Raw genomic sequence first — 15,629 nt, forward strand, 5'->3', positions numbered from 1 at the left:
TTTTCCGATCTCGACGAACTCAGTCGATTAACTCCGGGTCGGGATTAGAATTTTAGAGTGAATGAGAAAGGCAAAAACATTTTTAGCAAATGTTGAAAGTTATGCATTTTTTTTTGGTGAGCAGTTCTATGTTTCATAAACATTAAATCAATTTGAACTTCGCTTGCTATTAAAAAAAGACCCTTATTACCCTTATTTGAAAATAAATCTGAGGATTATGATTGATTACAGAACTCTGGAATTTTCTATTGGAATGTTTTCAGTCAGGAATTTGTTATTGATGCAATTAGACAACTGTGGAATCAAGACCAATAGATCAGTTACATATCAGGACCCCATTCCGACAATTTATCAAAAGTCCTCATGATGTTTACAACAACAGGTTATCAATCTACGGATCAGATAATTGTTATTGTAATTGTTAGCCGACCGTACTCGGCCTACATGCGCACCTTCCATTCCAACACATTGGTCCTCGCACACCAACTCAGCCAACAATGAAGCATACCTGGAGGTAACAGGTATAAACACACTGTGAAACGTCATCGCAGTGAGTAAGCAATTATCACAATTTGATCGCGTAAACAAGTGTATTGAACCTCCAAGAAAACTGATTCTAAACTACCCTAATCTAGTGCTACTTAATTGCCTTAAATCTAACTTAGTCTAATGTAGTCTAGTGCCTAGAAACTACCGTATAACTACAACTAAAGTCGGTAAGGATTTAATGCCAATTTATTATAAATATGTATATTACAGACTACTCTTAAAATTAGGATAGAGATAGCAGTTACCCACTAGCGGGAATCCGTGGTTTATATTTTGCTAAAATTCGACCTAAATCGCACCAGAATTTCCGTATCGTAACCGGATAAACGAAATACAGTAGGCACTAAACGTGAGTAAATATTAAATATACTTATATCAATAATTCCAATGCATACAAACTAAATATGAATATGCATTCAAAACTTAGCTTAACTTATCTAAACTTACATCTAGATATATTTTCATTATATATATATATATATATATATATATATATATATATATATATATATATATATATATATATATATATATATATATATATATATATATATATATATATATATATATATATATATATATATATATATATATATATATATATATATATATATATATATATATATATATATATATATACGATTACTAAAGTTAACTAATCTAAACCTATGCTGCGCTAAAATGTACAGTTAAACTAAACTAAGATTCATTTACTTTCTCAATAGGAAAATTATAATCTCCCGTTACGAAACCCGAGTGTTTTATTGGAGATTACAATTGCGGAAATACCCTGCTGTTACTCCGTTGACCAAAGTCAACATATTATAATTTTCGTTTATGCGAATATCTACGATTAATTCTCGGGTATGTCGAACCGAAATAGAACCAAACAGAGTGGAAAAAGCACTTCAGAGGGTGCCAAAGATAATGCTACTGCGGCATGGCCAAAACCGGTAGGAAGGGGTGTGTCGGACAGTGGAAAAGTGTGTGGTAGTGGTAAAATTGGACAGGTGACCTCGAAAGTTCCAAGGGGTAAGCAGTTCGATGATACTGTACCCGGCTGGGCGTGTAAAATCTGCCAGGGAGCGGATACCGAAGATATGGTACAATGCGATGTTTGCGATAAGTGGCATCATTATGAGTGTGTTGGAGTAGCAGACGATATTGCGAACGTCAGCTGGAGATGTCCCAACTGCGTAGCTGAAAGGAAGTACCAGCGTAAACTGCAGCAGATCCCAAAATATGCAGGTGATCAAGACAAATCGTCTAAACAAAATCAAACCGGTGGTGATTCGGTTATTCCTGCGGTCCCGATTAATGCGCCGCTTGGATTACCCATCGCAGTAGGTGTGGCGGGCCTCTCGATTTCGTCTGGACGAAATCCAATAGTTTCCAAAATGGTTGCGGCTTTGGAGGTCAAGCAGTTTAAACACAGTCAATCTATTACGTTGCCGATGCATCCCAATCCGGACACGAAGGCGACTATATTAGCGAATAGAGCAAGGTCAGCAAATTCACAATCGTGCTCGATAAAGTCGCTTTTGAAGCTAGAACTTCAAAAATTAGAAGAGGAGCGGGCTTTCGAACAACAGGAGGCGGAGAGACGTAGAATTCTGGAGCAGGAGGAAGCAAAAAGACGACGAGATTTCGAGCTGCGTGAAGCGGAGAAGTATCGTGAATACATCAAGAAGAAGTATGCTCTACTTGAAGAAATGTCGAACCGGTCTGATTCAAGTCGCAGCGAGGCGGCGAGCAGAGTTGATGATTGGGTAAACAGCGTAAATATTATGCAACAAAGAGGGCGGAAAGTTACACAGACCACTCGCGGCTTCAATCCACAGCAACATTCTAGTCAGCATCAATTCTCGTTTCCGGACCATGATGATATTCCTCGAAGTAATTCACCAGCCGTAGGTTCCATTATTGGAAGCGCATGTAATGTTCAAGGAGAATCGATGATAGCTGCAGACCGAACCCGTTCTTATTCCAACGTCACGATCCATGGTAGCGAATGCCGTATTGCACATTCCGGACGAATGACGCAACGAGCTAGTCAACTGCCAATACGTGAAGAAGAGGAACCGGATCCTTGTCATCTCAGCAAGAAGCAATTAGCCGCACGTCAAGCAGTTTCCAAGGACCTGCCCTACTTTTCCGGCAAACCAGACGAGTGGCCTATTTTTATTTCGGTCTACAATAGCACCACGGCTATGTGTGGATTCTCTGACGAAGAGAACATCATCCGTCTTCAAAAGTGTCTGAAGGGGAAGGCTTACGAAGCTGTACAAAGTCGACTGCTGTATCCGTCGAATGCTCCGGGTGTAATTGCAACATTGCGGATGCTTTATGGACAACCAGAAGCTATTGTCCACTCATTGATAGGGAAAATCAATGCGCTTCCCCCACTGCGGGAAGACAAACTGGAAACCATCGTAGATTTCGCGGTGAACGTACAGAATTTCTGTGCTACAGTCGACGCTTGCGGCATTGCAGACTATATGTACAACATCTCTCTTCTACACCAGCTCGTCAGTAAGCTTCCTCCTACTATCAAGTTGGATTGGGCACGGTATCGACAGACCCTTTCTGTCATTAACCTATCCACATTCGGAGAATGGATATACTCTTTGGCTGAGGCAGCTAGCGCTATAATTATTCCACCAGTGATGGTGGAGACCAAATCAGCACGCTACGAGGCGAAAGGGACCAAGAAGGAAAATGCCTTCCTTTATGCACACTCCGAAACATCATACCCACCCCCTTCACCATCGATCGCGCCACAGAGTGGTGTTAGGGAAGAAAAGTTAAAAGAATGGATTGATAACAGCTGCGCAATCTGCAAAGGCAATTGTAAAGCAATCGATGAATGCATGCGTTTCCAGGAGCTGTCCAGGGATTCGCGGTGGGCCGTTGTGCGGGAATTCAACTTATGCCGGCGATGTCTCCACAAGCATAGCGCTAACAGTTGTTATGCTAAGTTGTGTGGAATAAACGGATGTACAAGAATGCACCATGAACTGCTGCACAACGATCGAAAGGACGATTTCATAGTGACACACTCAGATAAAACAACACCGTCTCCGCAGATACAGAATGAAGAGCACACTCAAGGGTTCAATTTACATCATTCTAATTCAAGCGCTGTGTTGTTCCGTTACATACCGGTTGTTCTACACGGAAAACACCGTTCCGTACAAACGTACGCATTCTTCGATGAGGGGTCAGAGTTGACACTACTCGACCAGCAGCTGTCAAACGAGCTCATGTTGGAAGGAACAATGCAACCGTTATGCCTCAAATGGACTGGGGGTACACTGCGCAACGAGATGAAGTCCGAAGTCGTCAACCTGGAGGTGTCGGGAATGGAAAACAATGCCAAGAAGTTCAACCTCGACGCTGTACGAACCGTTGAAAGTCTACTTCTACCGCGTCAAACAGTCGACATGGAGAAGTTGGCGAAGCTAGACCACGCATTCTGATCGGTATAAAGCACGTAGGAGTAAGTGTCGCCCTGATGACTAAATTAGGGGGTTACGATGAACCGGTCGCAGTAAAGACTCGGTTGGGGTGGACCTTATGTGGCGGATATAAGAAGAATGAATCCGTCTCCACAGGACATTGTGCATTTCACGTATGCGCAGAAACAGAGCACTCCGACAAGAACCTGCATAAAACCGTGAATACTCATCGCACGCAGGATAGTCTAAGCATAGCAAAATTCGATAACATCCTTATATCTTCCGATGTTCATGGCGCAGAGAACTCAGACCTAAAAGTAAAACACCATAAAACCCATCTGTCTGTGCGTTGCGACGATGTACTTCTACCAGACTGTGGTGAATTGACTCTTCGTCGACACCAAAACCGATCGTCGACAGCACAAAAAGGTGCCAGCATGTACGAGCGACCTACTTCAAAGCTGGTGATGTTGGACGTTTGGCGCGATAAATAGTAAGCCAGCTTGGAGGCTGGCGTACCTGGGGGGAGTGTTAGCCGACCGTACTCGGCCTACATGCGCACCTTCCATTCCAACACATTGGTCCTCGCACACCAACTCAGCCAACAATGAAGCATACCTGGAGGTAACAGGCATAAACACACTGTGAAACGTCATCGCAGTGAGTAAGCAATTATCACAATTTGATCGCGTAAACAAGTGTATTGAACCTCCCAGAAAACTGATTCTAAACTACCCTAATCTAGTGCTACTTAATTGCCTTAAATCTAACTTAGTCTAATGTAGTCTAGTGCCTAGAAACTACCGTATAACTACAACTAAAGTCGGTAAGGATTTAATGCCAATTTATTATAAATATGTATATTACAGACTACTCTTAAAATTAGGATAGAGATAGCAGTTACCCACTAGCGGGAATCCGTGGTTTATATTTTGCTAAAATTCGACCTAAATCGCACCAGAATTTCCGTATCGTAACCGGATAAACGAAATACAGTAGGCACTAAACGTGAGTAAATATTAAATATACTTATATCAATAATTCCAATGCATACAAACTAAATATGAATATGCATTCAAAACTTAGCTTAACTTATCTAAACTTACATCTAGATATATTTTCATTATATATATATATATATATATATATATATATATATATATATATATATATATATATATATATATATATATATATATATATATATATATATATATATATATATATATATATATATATATATATATATATATATATATATATATATATATATATATATATACGATTACTAAAGTTAACTAATCTAAACCTATGCTACGCTAAAATGTACAGTTAAACTAAACTAAGATTCATTTACTTTCTCAATAGGAAAATTATAATCTCCCGTTACGAAACCCGAGTGTTTTATTGGAGATTACAATTGCGGAAATACCCTGCTGTTACTCCGTTGGCCAAAGTCAACAGTAATATTGAATTAAATCAGTCTGCATCAATAAATTTTCAACCTCACTCCAATATTTTTTTTGGTGTGGTGGGGGGGGGGGGTTGTATGGTGTTAAACCCCAAAACCTTCTCTTGGCTACGCCGTTGCTTGGAGTTATTTATTTCGCTTTTCATTTTCCGATATGTTTCAGATCGATCCGATGGTTATAAGTTAGAAAAATTGCAGTCAGAAGGTTCGCACAAATGAACATTTTTGTACTGATAAGTTATCAAGTTCCTTCCAGACAACTTGGAAGTGTTCGGTGATTATTTCTAGCGGTTGTAGATAGTAAAATGAAATACAAAATTCGTTTTATCGAAATAATGTTTGGCTTATTTCAATGGATTATTACTATATTGAACAATAAATAGGCGACAAAGAGTAATCAACAAACAACAAGCCATAACTTTTAAAGTATTCCAAATAGATAGTTAAAATCTTTAGTAAAGTTTTTCGCAAAGTAAGAGCTACAAATTTGCTGAAGGCATCATTTCGATATAATCACTTCCAAGAAATTTTGCGAAAATATCTCACTCATAGGGGAATTAATCAGCAAAGGCATAATACGAAAAGAAAGGGCATATTGTCTCCATTATATTCTCCGAAGATACTATTGACCTAAAATAAGCCGTTTTGGCGTTAATAATAGATTACATGTTTTTGGGCATATTTCTGGCAATGGGAAATGATAAAAATCTTTCGTCCGTATTTAATTATAAATATCTCTTTTGATAAAAGTCCGATTTCAACAATCTACAGCTTGTTCGAAAGGTATTCGTTAAAGCTGTCCAAAAACATATAAATTGTTAATCTATATTGTCAATTTCGGCAGATAATTAAAAAAAAAAACTGCAAAAAACGCCATTTTTACGCATTCAAACATTCATATCTTGGAAACTAAACATCAGAATCAAAAACAAATTAATAGCGTTCATACTGTTCTTTTAGTTCTTTCATTTTAAATTGGTTTGGATAAGATCGGTTCAGCCATTGCTGAGAAACACGAATGAGAATTTGTACGTTACATACACACACACAGACACGCACACACGGACATTGTCCCAAATCGTCGAGCTGAGTCGATTGGTATATAAGACTCGGCCCTCCGGGCCTCGGAAAAAATCTTGAAAGTTTGAGCGAATTCTATACATTTCTTTTATAAGAAATGTAAAATGTAGGTTAGACATTGTAAGCAAACTGTTAGTGTGGTCCACAAAACTTTTTCGAATTTTTGATCTGTCACGTTACAAGTTATTTGTTTTTCATTACTTTACAATTAAAAAAAAGCATTTTTCCATATTCATCTCAAATTTTCAAGCAATGTCATCAAATTTAAGTTAGACTGCGATGGAAAAATGTGGTTCCAGGCAAAGAGTTGAAAATATGGATTTTGTTTACCTATTTATCTCCTAACGGTATTTCAGTCATTTTCAGGTCATGCAAGAACCATCAACAAACTTTTATAAATGACAGACATGGAATTTTTTTCTGGGCTCATAATTCATTTTGTTTAATATTAGAGGTTATATACAAACGGGAAAAAATAGTTTGACGCAAAATTTAATAAAAAAAAATTTCGCCTGTGGTTGCCATTTTCGGAGCCTTGACCATCTGTGGTCAGAGTCACGGGGGTTTGAGTACCCGGAGTATTCCGGTATTAGACAAAAAGTGATTCCCAGAGGCACTCAATTAGTCGCTGCGGAATTCCTATCATAATTTATAAATGAAAAGTTGCGGAATTTGATAAGAAATCAAACGCACCTAGTTTGGTCCACTGCACGTATCTGTGGCCAGAGTCACGGGGGTTTTAGTACCCGAAGAATTCCTGGTATTAGGGTAAAGTAGTAAAACTGCCAAAATATACGACTTTGTTAGTTTTTATTTCAGTTTCTAGGTGTTAACAATCTTCGTGAAAAACAAACTAAATTTGGAGTAATTTAATTTCTGTTCCGATAGTACCGTAAACCGGGGTGACATTGATCACTTTTCGAAGTAATCATTACATATTTTTCAACGTAAGACATTTTTTTCAAGTTTAATATTTTTAAACCATGTACTTATGTACGAAGGATGCTTTTCATTCAAATGTTTGTTTAAACTAATTTTAAAACGATACCCATTGTTAAATAGATGTTAATTGGCATTGTATACATTATTTCACTATACTGTAAAATTCAAATGACCAAAATTCGTATAAATTGTGTCTAACTAGAATAAAAGTATCTATAAACGTGTTTAACTGCTAAATTTGTTTTATTTCAGCGGTTTATCAATTAACAAAGATTTTCATCAATTTTAACATATTGGAGTATTGCATATCATTTTTTTGCGAATTTAATCTTGAAATAATTTGAAATAATTGCTAACTAGTTTCACAAAACATATTTTTAAAATTAAGCAAGCTCTCAGAAATCGATTTGGCACATCCGATGCCAAAGAAAAATAAACTCGTTTGGAATTTACTACTCTAGCTAACATCTAAGATTTATTTGTTGTATAAAAAATAGATACTTTTAGAAGCTTCGTCAAAATAAGATAAAGTAAAAGTGAAGATTTTTGCATATTTTGTACTAAAAAATCGAATAATGTAATCAAAAAGCATAATAAATCACTACTTTATATGTTTAGAGTAAAACTCATTACAAATTTGAATGATTAGGTAGACTATTCTAGCTAAATATGTAATCTACGAAAAAAAGTTTCGAGTGATCAAAATCACCCCGACAATCAAAGTCATGTTATTATATTTACCGAAGCGTGATGTCTATAATATAATGGCTTCATTTTCAGAAAAAAAATAGCCAAAAAATTTTTTCTGAGGCGCCCTTAATGTCGAAAAATCCTACTACTGCCCTCATGGAAAATAGCAGCGAAAAAATACATTTTTATTGAATTCTATCGAAAAGAAATCAAATTACTCCAAATTTAGTTTATTCCTCACGAAGATACCCAAATACGCTACACTCTCCTATTACTGCACTCCCCTAAATTCCATAAATAATATCCTAGAACAAAAATTTTTTCCTACCGTGATTGCTAACACTTGGAAACTAAAATGAAAACGAATAAAGTCGAATATTTTGGCAGTTTTACTACTTTACCCTAATACCAGGAATACTTCAGATACTAAAACCCCCGTGACTCTGGTCACAGATGCGTGCAGTGGACCAAACCAGTTGCGTTAGATTTCTTATCAAATTCCGCAACTTTTCATATATAAATTATGATAGGAATCCCGCGGCGACTAATTAAGTGCCTCTGGGGGTCGCTTTTTGCCCACTGTGCAGTGTACTGGTAGTTTTAGTCCCAAAGCTCATAAGAAAATTTACAAAAATCGATTTTTTAGCACTTTCGTTCACCGGTTTCCTTTTGCAAACAAAATTAGATTTTTGGATCCTGGAAAACTAGTTTGCAGCGTTATTTAGTCTGTTTCTATTTGTTGAAGATTTTTGTTGTCCCGGGAGAAAAAATCCGTACAAATTTCGAACAAATCCGTACAACTATTTTTCCGGTCACATGACCAAAATCCGTGCTGTCCCCCCAAATTCCGTACGGTTGGTCAGCTTAAGTATGACATATAGTCTCCTTCTATTTTCACGGAGTCTTCGTCATTCACATGGATGAAAATTGGATTGTCTAACTTCAAACAGAACGCTTCCAGATGACAAATCAAGGAAATAAACTGTATATAATGCGATGTGTTTGAGTTAGGGTCTAAGTCGGCCGTATCCGTATTTTTAACAAAAGTAATAAGTATGTCATGGATATTTCAATGTGTCTATCGTTCGGTGTCTTAAATGTATAGCAAAGCATTGGGCTTCAGGGTGCTCATGATATTTCGCTTCCAAACAATATCCATCATCCACTCAGTGTTTATTTCCCATAACATTCGGGATGCTAAACAATCAAAACCACTTAACGTCAATCACTGTTTACCGATCTTTACCGAAAGAAGACAACTACTTGAACTACTCACTCTTAAAAAAAGGTCCTTGCCACACTCGGCAATCTACTCGCATTGCTTCTTCTATATTAGCCCCATTTAAAACATGTTCCCAGTGTTGGCTGGATTCCCTCCCAATGCTCATCCTACCACCTAGCTTTTCAACAAACCCAAAACGAAACAGGAAAATATAAATCCTGGAAATTTATTTTTTGTTAATAGACTTCTTCCTCTATCACAAACCTGACGGGGCTGGAAGCTTCGCAGCAAACTGCCAACGATTTGTGAATTTTCGCCCCACCAGAAGCTACCGTCCCGCTCAGAACGAGTCGGGGGTAGGTAGCCTATCCGAAGATTCACTGTCGTTCTATGTGGTGCGTATAGAGAAGACACCACTTGAGAAGATTGTTGCTTTTCCGTTTTACTTTCCAGTAGACTGGCACAGGCTTTTCAGTGTTCGGTTTGATCTCTAGCGTGTGCTGCTGCTGCTGCTGGCATGGACCAGAATGTCGGTTCTCTGCAATGCTATGGTAGGTATGTATTTTGAAGTGGTTTCACTCGGTTCATAAGTTTTCGTTTCGAGATGCTCCTTAAGCGCTACGCACCGGCACTGAGGAGTGCTTTTATGAGATTTATTTTGGAACATAAGATTTCTGGGTGATTGTCATGTACTGGGAGTAACAATACTACAGATTTGATTGAGGGTAGATTTCCGTAGCTTCATTGTTGATTTTTTTCTTCTACTCAATAGAACCAAGAAAGTAGGAATGTGCCAACTTTGATCCAAAACTGTCTCGGGAGAGCAACATCCGACACTATTATTCTTCCTTCGTCTCGGAAGCAGCATAATAAGTTTCGGGCTGAAGAGGCTGACAAATACATAAATTAAATATTGAAACCTTTTCCCGGCAGATTTGTACGAAATTAACCTGCTGCTCCCGGATGGCGTTAGCGAAGAGCACGGAATTGTTGCTACGTCAACCAAAGAATAGAACGAACGAAGACCTGAGGTTAAATAGTTAGTAGCAGCAAGGGAATGTTTCACCGGACGCCAGCCGGAGTGGATGATAAAAGTTTCTCCAGCTGTGTTCTCAGGCCGGTTCACTTGTACCGTCTTTAATTTCCTGCTTTCTCCGTCCGCGTCGGGACCATCATCCAACTCCGGATCCATTTACTTGGAGCTGTCTTGCCAGATACGTCCTTCGGTCTCCGGCGGGATATTCTCGTCTATTGGCGAAGATTTCTGCTTTGTCTTCCTAATTGAGTACCATCACGAAATTGGTGCGGTACGTGTGCGTTAGACGCTGGCACCGGTTTTTGAAACTTTTCAGTATTTCCAGCTGGTTTTACTTTGGTCTGTTGCGTAACTGTAAATTATACAATTTTCAGAAGGCGTTTCATTTCCCAATGTATAAGTATACTAACACAAAATCTGTTATCACAGCAGTTTCTAGGTTGACATTCATACAGTTCACAGGTTGAAAATTTCCAACAAATGAAAATAGGCGCGAACATTTGACATCAGTCGTTTACCAGGTTTAACAGAAAAACTTTTCTCTTTAGACCCTATTGGCTGCCTTTCCAATTCAACATTTGCATTTTTCGCAACAACATCAAACCAGCCGTTCAAGTCTAAATTTGATTGGGGATTTCTTTGCCGCAGCCAGAACTAGAGGCTCCTTAATTTGGCTACCCGCTGCCCCGTGGTCCACCGCCAATCAAAGCTTTCCCCTCTCCCTTGACAGACCGGCAGTGGTCGTCATTTATTCATCATTGTTGTGGTTGTGGTTTGCGTTTCCTCGGAAGTTTTCCGCTGGGGAGATGGCGGCAAGTTGAGAGAAAAGTTATATGCCAATAAAAATTCCATCAATGATTATGGCTAATGGATCGAAATAAATCATGGATATGGAGCGTGTTTTGCTGTGCGGAAACGGAAAAATATATATGAAAATGCGATGAATGCGGCGGGTTTAAAGTGTACTTTGAAGTGATTTACTGACTTGACGTCAATTTGGATAAATTTGGGTAATGTACCTACTTTTAATGGAAGCTTCATCTTCTCCGTTTGATGATTGTTTCAGTCGCTACAGCTTCTGACTTCATAAATAATTTGACATTTGTAGCCAACGAATAAACACTTTCTCCGGACTGGCTGTCTTCGAATTTCCCTGCGGACGCACCCTACGCTGTTACGCACGAGTACCCTTTCAAAAGCTGACGACATCGTTGTCTTCATCGCTTCCGACGCCGTTAGTGCGCGGGCGGGACGTGACGCATGACACTCACATTAGCCTCTCATTTATTATTTCCGAGGTAAAGCAAAACTTTTATCATTAGGAAGACAAGCGACAACCGCACCATCCATCGTCCTGGCAATCGCCACCCAAAATCTTACGGAGCCGCATAAAACCGACATTTTGTGGGATTATTTTGTGGCGTTGATGAGGGGGGCAAAGAAAAGGCAGGCTAAACGTCCTACAGGTTATCCGCCAATCCAACCATCCATCGTGGAAATCCCACCAGCTTTAGGAAGATGTCTCTATTTGAGCGTTTCATCCGTTACCGAAATCCTCAAGATAGTACTAACTAGATTTCTCCTTACGGATATATTTTTGTCTACTTATTCCAACCAGGCAATGGTGTCATGTTTGCAGTAAGAAACAATTTAGACGATCGGAATTGGGAAAATCGTTCAACGGAAGCAATAACAAATTATTGGTTTATTCATTTGTAAACCTCTCAAGAGAGCCGATTTTATGCAGAGCAAACTGCGAACAACCGGACCAAAGAGAATAACACAGAAACGCCATCTTAATTCATTGAAAGCAATTCAACTAGCATCCAAGCTACAGGTTACAAGCAACACTGCAAGTCTTCAAGTTTCACGTAACTTGAGTGTTGTTATTCTGCTTGTTTCTAGCAAAAATCAAATTCGCTACGATTTTTTTGGTCTGCTGAGTTTCTCGAAAAGGCTAAAACATAGTTATATCCGCAGGATGGAAATGTTTGGCGAAATTCTGTCAGCAACAAAACTAACCAAGAACATTCAAGAACATTGATAAGCTAATCAACAACAAATAGAGACATAGAGTATTTGCATATATGAGAGTAGAATCGGTTAAAAATTCGCTATGGGCAAAAATGGTTTAAGTTTTATAGAGAGAAAACCCGGTTTTAATATTTTAAGTATCAATCAGAGCAAATTGAATAAAGCAACCTTCGCGCAAAAATGGGTTATAAAAATATACCTCTTTTACCCTGCGATAAGAAATATTCAATTTTTTCAACAAAATTGATTCAAAATTAATTTAACATAAACAGTGAAAACCATTATCAATATATGTGTCGTTTGAGAATGGGTGATCTGTAGATAACGAAACTTGATGATTGACGCCATTTTAAAATCCAAAAGTACTACACTCTGAAATCTGTATACTGGTATAGAGCATCTTGGAGTATTTTGTACAAGTTGGCGTGTACTGTTTTGGAACGACCCCATCCATCTTTCGCCTTATACTAACAGCTGTTGGTTTGCTGATTTGGCCAACGCTGGATTCTCATCGCATTTTTTTCATAAAATAGTTCATTTTTGATATGTTGTATAACATTATTTTGTGTTCGGACATTCCCTGAAGGATTAATTTGTTTGTCTATTCTCGTGGTCCACTTCTGTGGATTCTTAGTCACCGTGCAGCATATGGCCGGACAAATCTGATAACAGGCGTTGTAACCAATTCTATTCACTGCTTCGTGATAACCGGAATGGTGTGTACCGTAATTCTTTTCTGAAAGAAAATTGTTCCCAAGATAATGAATAAAGTGATATGAATTTCGACACAATCACCTTTTTACGTTAGGACAACAGAACCATGAACAAAAATCATGTGCTTTAAAGTTATGTTCAATTTTTCTTCAGTAACGCCTGCTTAATGCTTTTATTAGCGGAGATTAACACAAGTTTTTTACGCGGGGGATACGTACCGCGTAAAAAAACGCATAAAAACCGCGTTAATTGGGAAACGGCGTAAAAAACCGCGTTAATTGGAAAATCCGCGTAAAAAAACCGCGTTAATTTGACAATCCGGTAAAAAAAAACTCTCAGCAAAAGACTTAGAATATTTTTGGAAGTTTTTTTTGCGCGGATTTCTCAATTAACACGGTTTTTGCAAAAAAATATACGTCCTTTTGAATGCAAAAGACTTAGAAGATTTTCGGAAAGATGGAAGAGACGGGTCTGGAAGACTCCTTATGGCCCACACCCCAACAATATGGGTATTTTCGGAATGGTGTTAAAGAGTAGGTGCCAGAAATTGATTTTTGATGCCATTTTGAAATCAAAGATGGTGACTTCCGGTTTAGCGAAATTCGCTATAACTCAATCAATATTCGCTATAACTCAATCAATATGGATATTTTCGGAATGGTCTTGAAGAGTAGGTGCCAGAAATTAATTTTTGACGCCATTTTGAAAACCAAGATGGCGACTTCCGGTTTAACGAAATTCGCTGTAACCCAATCAAATGAATCGGAATGATCTTGACGAGTAGGTACCAGAAATAAATAAATCTGCACCTTCCCCGCAAGGTTTTCCATGAAAATTGATTTTTGGCGCCATTTTCAAATCCCAAATGGTGACTTCCGGCTTAGCGAGATTCTCTACAACTCAATCAACATGAGTATTTTCGGAATGGTTTTGACGAGTAGCAGACAAACGGTTGGTGTCATTTTAAAATTCTAGATGGCGACTTCCAGTTTACCGAAATTCCCGCATGAAAAATTTGGGCAATCATCTAAATCACCCTCAAATATAAGATCTAATCATAAACCAGAAAAATGCAAAATACTTTTATGTGTTCATCCAGGAAAGTGCGATGAGAATAAAAGAGAAAGAAGAAAGAGACGTATGTGGTGTGAGTTGGGGGTTTGAATTTATTTGAATTAAACATATTACTTAAATTTAAGTAAATTCAACAGTTTCATTAAAACTATTTGTACTACAACCTCAACTTCCAAAAACACTGATTGGGTTATAGCAAATTTCGCTAAGATCATTCCAAAAACACTCATATTGACTGGGTTATAGTGAATGAGGCTAACCCGGAAGTCGCCATCTTGGAATTCAAAATGGCGTCAAACATCGATCTTTGTCTACTACTCGACCATTCCGAAAATACCCATATTGATTGGATTATAGCGAATTTCGCTAAACCGGAAGTCGCCACCTTGGATTTCAAAATGGCGCCAAGCATAAATTTCTGGTATCTACTCTTCAATACCATTCCGACAATACCCATATTGCATAGGTTGTAGGGAATTTCCGCTAAACCGGATGTCGCCATCTTGGATTTCAAAATGGCGTCAAACATAAATTTCTAGCACCTACTTGTCAATACCATTTCGAAAATACCCATATTAATTGGGTTATAGCGAATTTCGCTAAACTGGAAGTCGCCATTTTTTATTTCAAAATGGCGTCAAAGATCAATTTCTGGTACCTACTCTTCAAGACTATTCCGAAAATACCCATATTGATCGGGTTATAGCGAATTTCACTAAACCGGAAGTCGCCATCTTTGACTTCAAAATTGCGTCAAAAATCAATTTCTGGCACCTACTCCTCGAGACCATTCCAAAAATATCCATATTGATTGGATTATAGCGAATTTCGCTAAACCGGAAGTCGCCACCTTGGATTTCAAAATGGCGCCAAGCATAAATTTCTGGTATCTACTCTTCAATACCATTCCGACAATACCCATATTGCATAGGTTGTAGGGAATTTCCGCTAAACCGGATGTCGCCATCTTGGATTTCAAAATGGCGTCAAACATAAATTTCTAGCACCTACTTGTCAATACCATTTCGAAAATACCCATATTAATTGGGTTATAGCGAATTTCGCTAAACTGGAAGTCGCCATTTTTTATTTCAAAATGGCGTCAAAGATCAATTTCTGGTACCTACTCTTCAAGACTATTCCGAAAATACCCATATTGATCGGGTTATAGCGAATTTCACTAAACCGGAAGTCGCCATCTTTGACTTCAAAATTGCGTCAAAAATCAATTTCTGGCACCTACTCCTCGAGACCATTCCAAAAATATCCATATTGATTGGATTATAGCGAATTTCGCTAAACCGGAAGTCGCATTTAAAAATGGCGTCAAAAATCAATTTCTGGAACCTACTCTTCAAG

The 15,629-nt window shown here is 38.2% G+C and overlaps 1 protein-coding gene and 1 long non-coding RNA gene across 3 annotated transcripts in view; both read left to right on the top strand.

The window, feature by feature from the left end:
* Positions 1 to 15,629, top strand: part of LOC131682297 (hemicentin-1-like) — a 1,033,786-nt gene that overhangs the window by 106,121 nt on the left and 912,036 nt on the right. The window lies entirely within an intron of this gene.
* Positions 323 to 1,828, top strand: LOC131682299 (uncharacterized). The gene is made up of 3 exons (XR_009304059.1): positions 323 to 716; positions 777 to 898; positions 1,275 to 1,828. It is a non-coding gene; the product is annotated as an uncharacterized LOC131682299 (long non-coding RNA).

Source organism: Topomyia yanbarensis, chromosome 2 (assembly GCF_030247195.1).
Source record: "Topomyia yanbarensis strain Yona2022 chromosome 2, ASM3024719v1, whole genome shotgun sequence".
Taxonomy (NCBI): domain Eukaryota; kingdom Metazoa; phylum Arthropoda; class Insecta; order Diptera; family Culicidae; genus Topomyia; species Topomyia yanbarensis.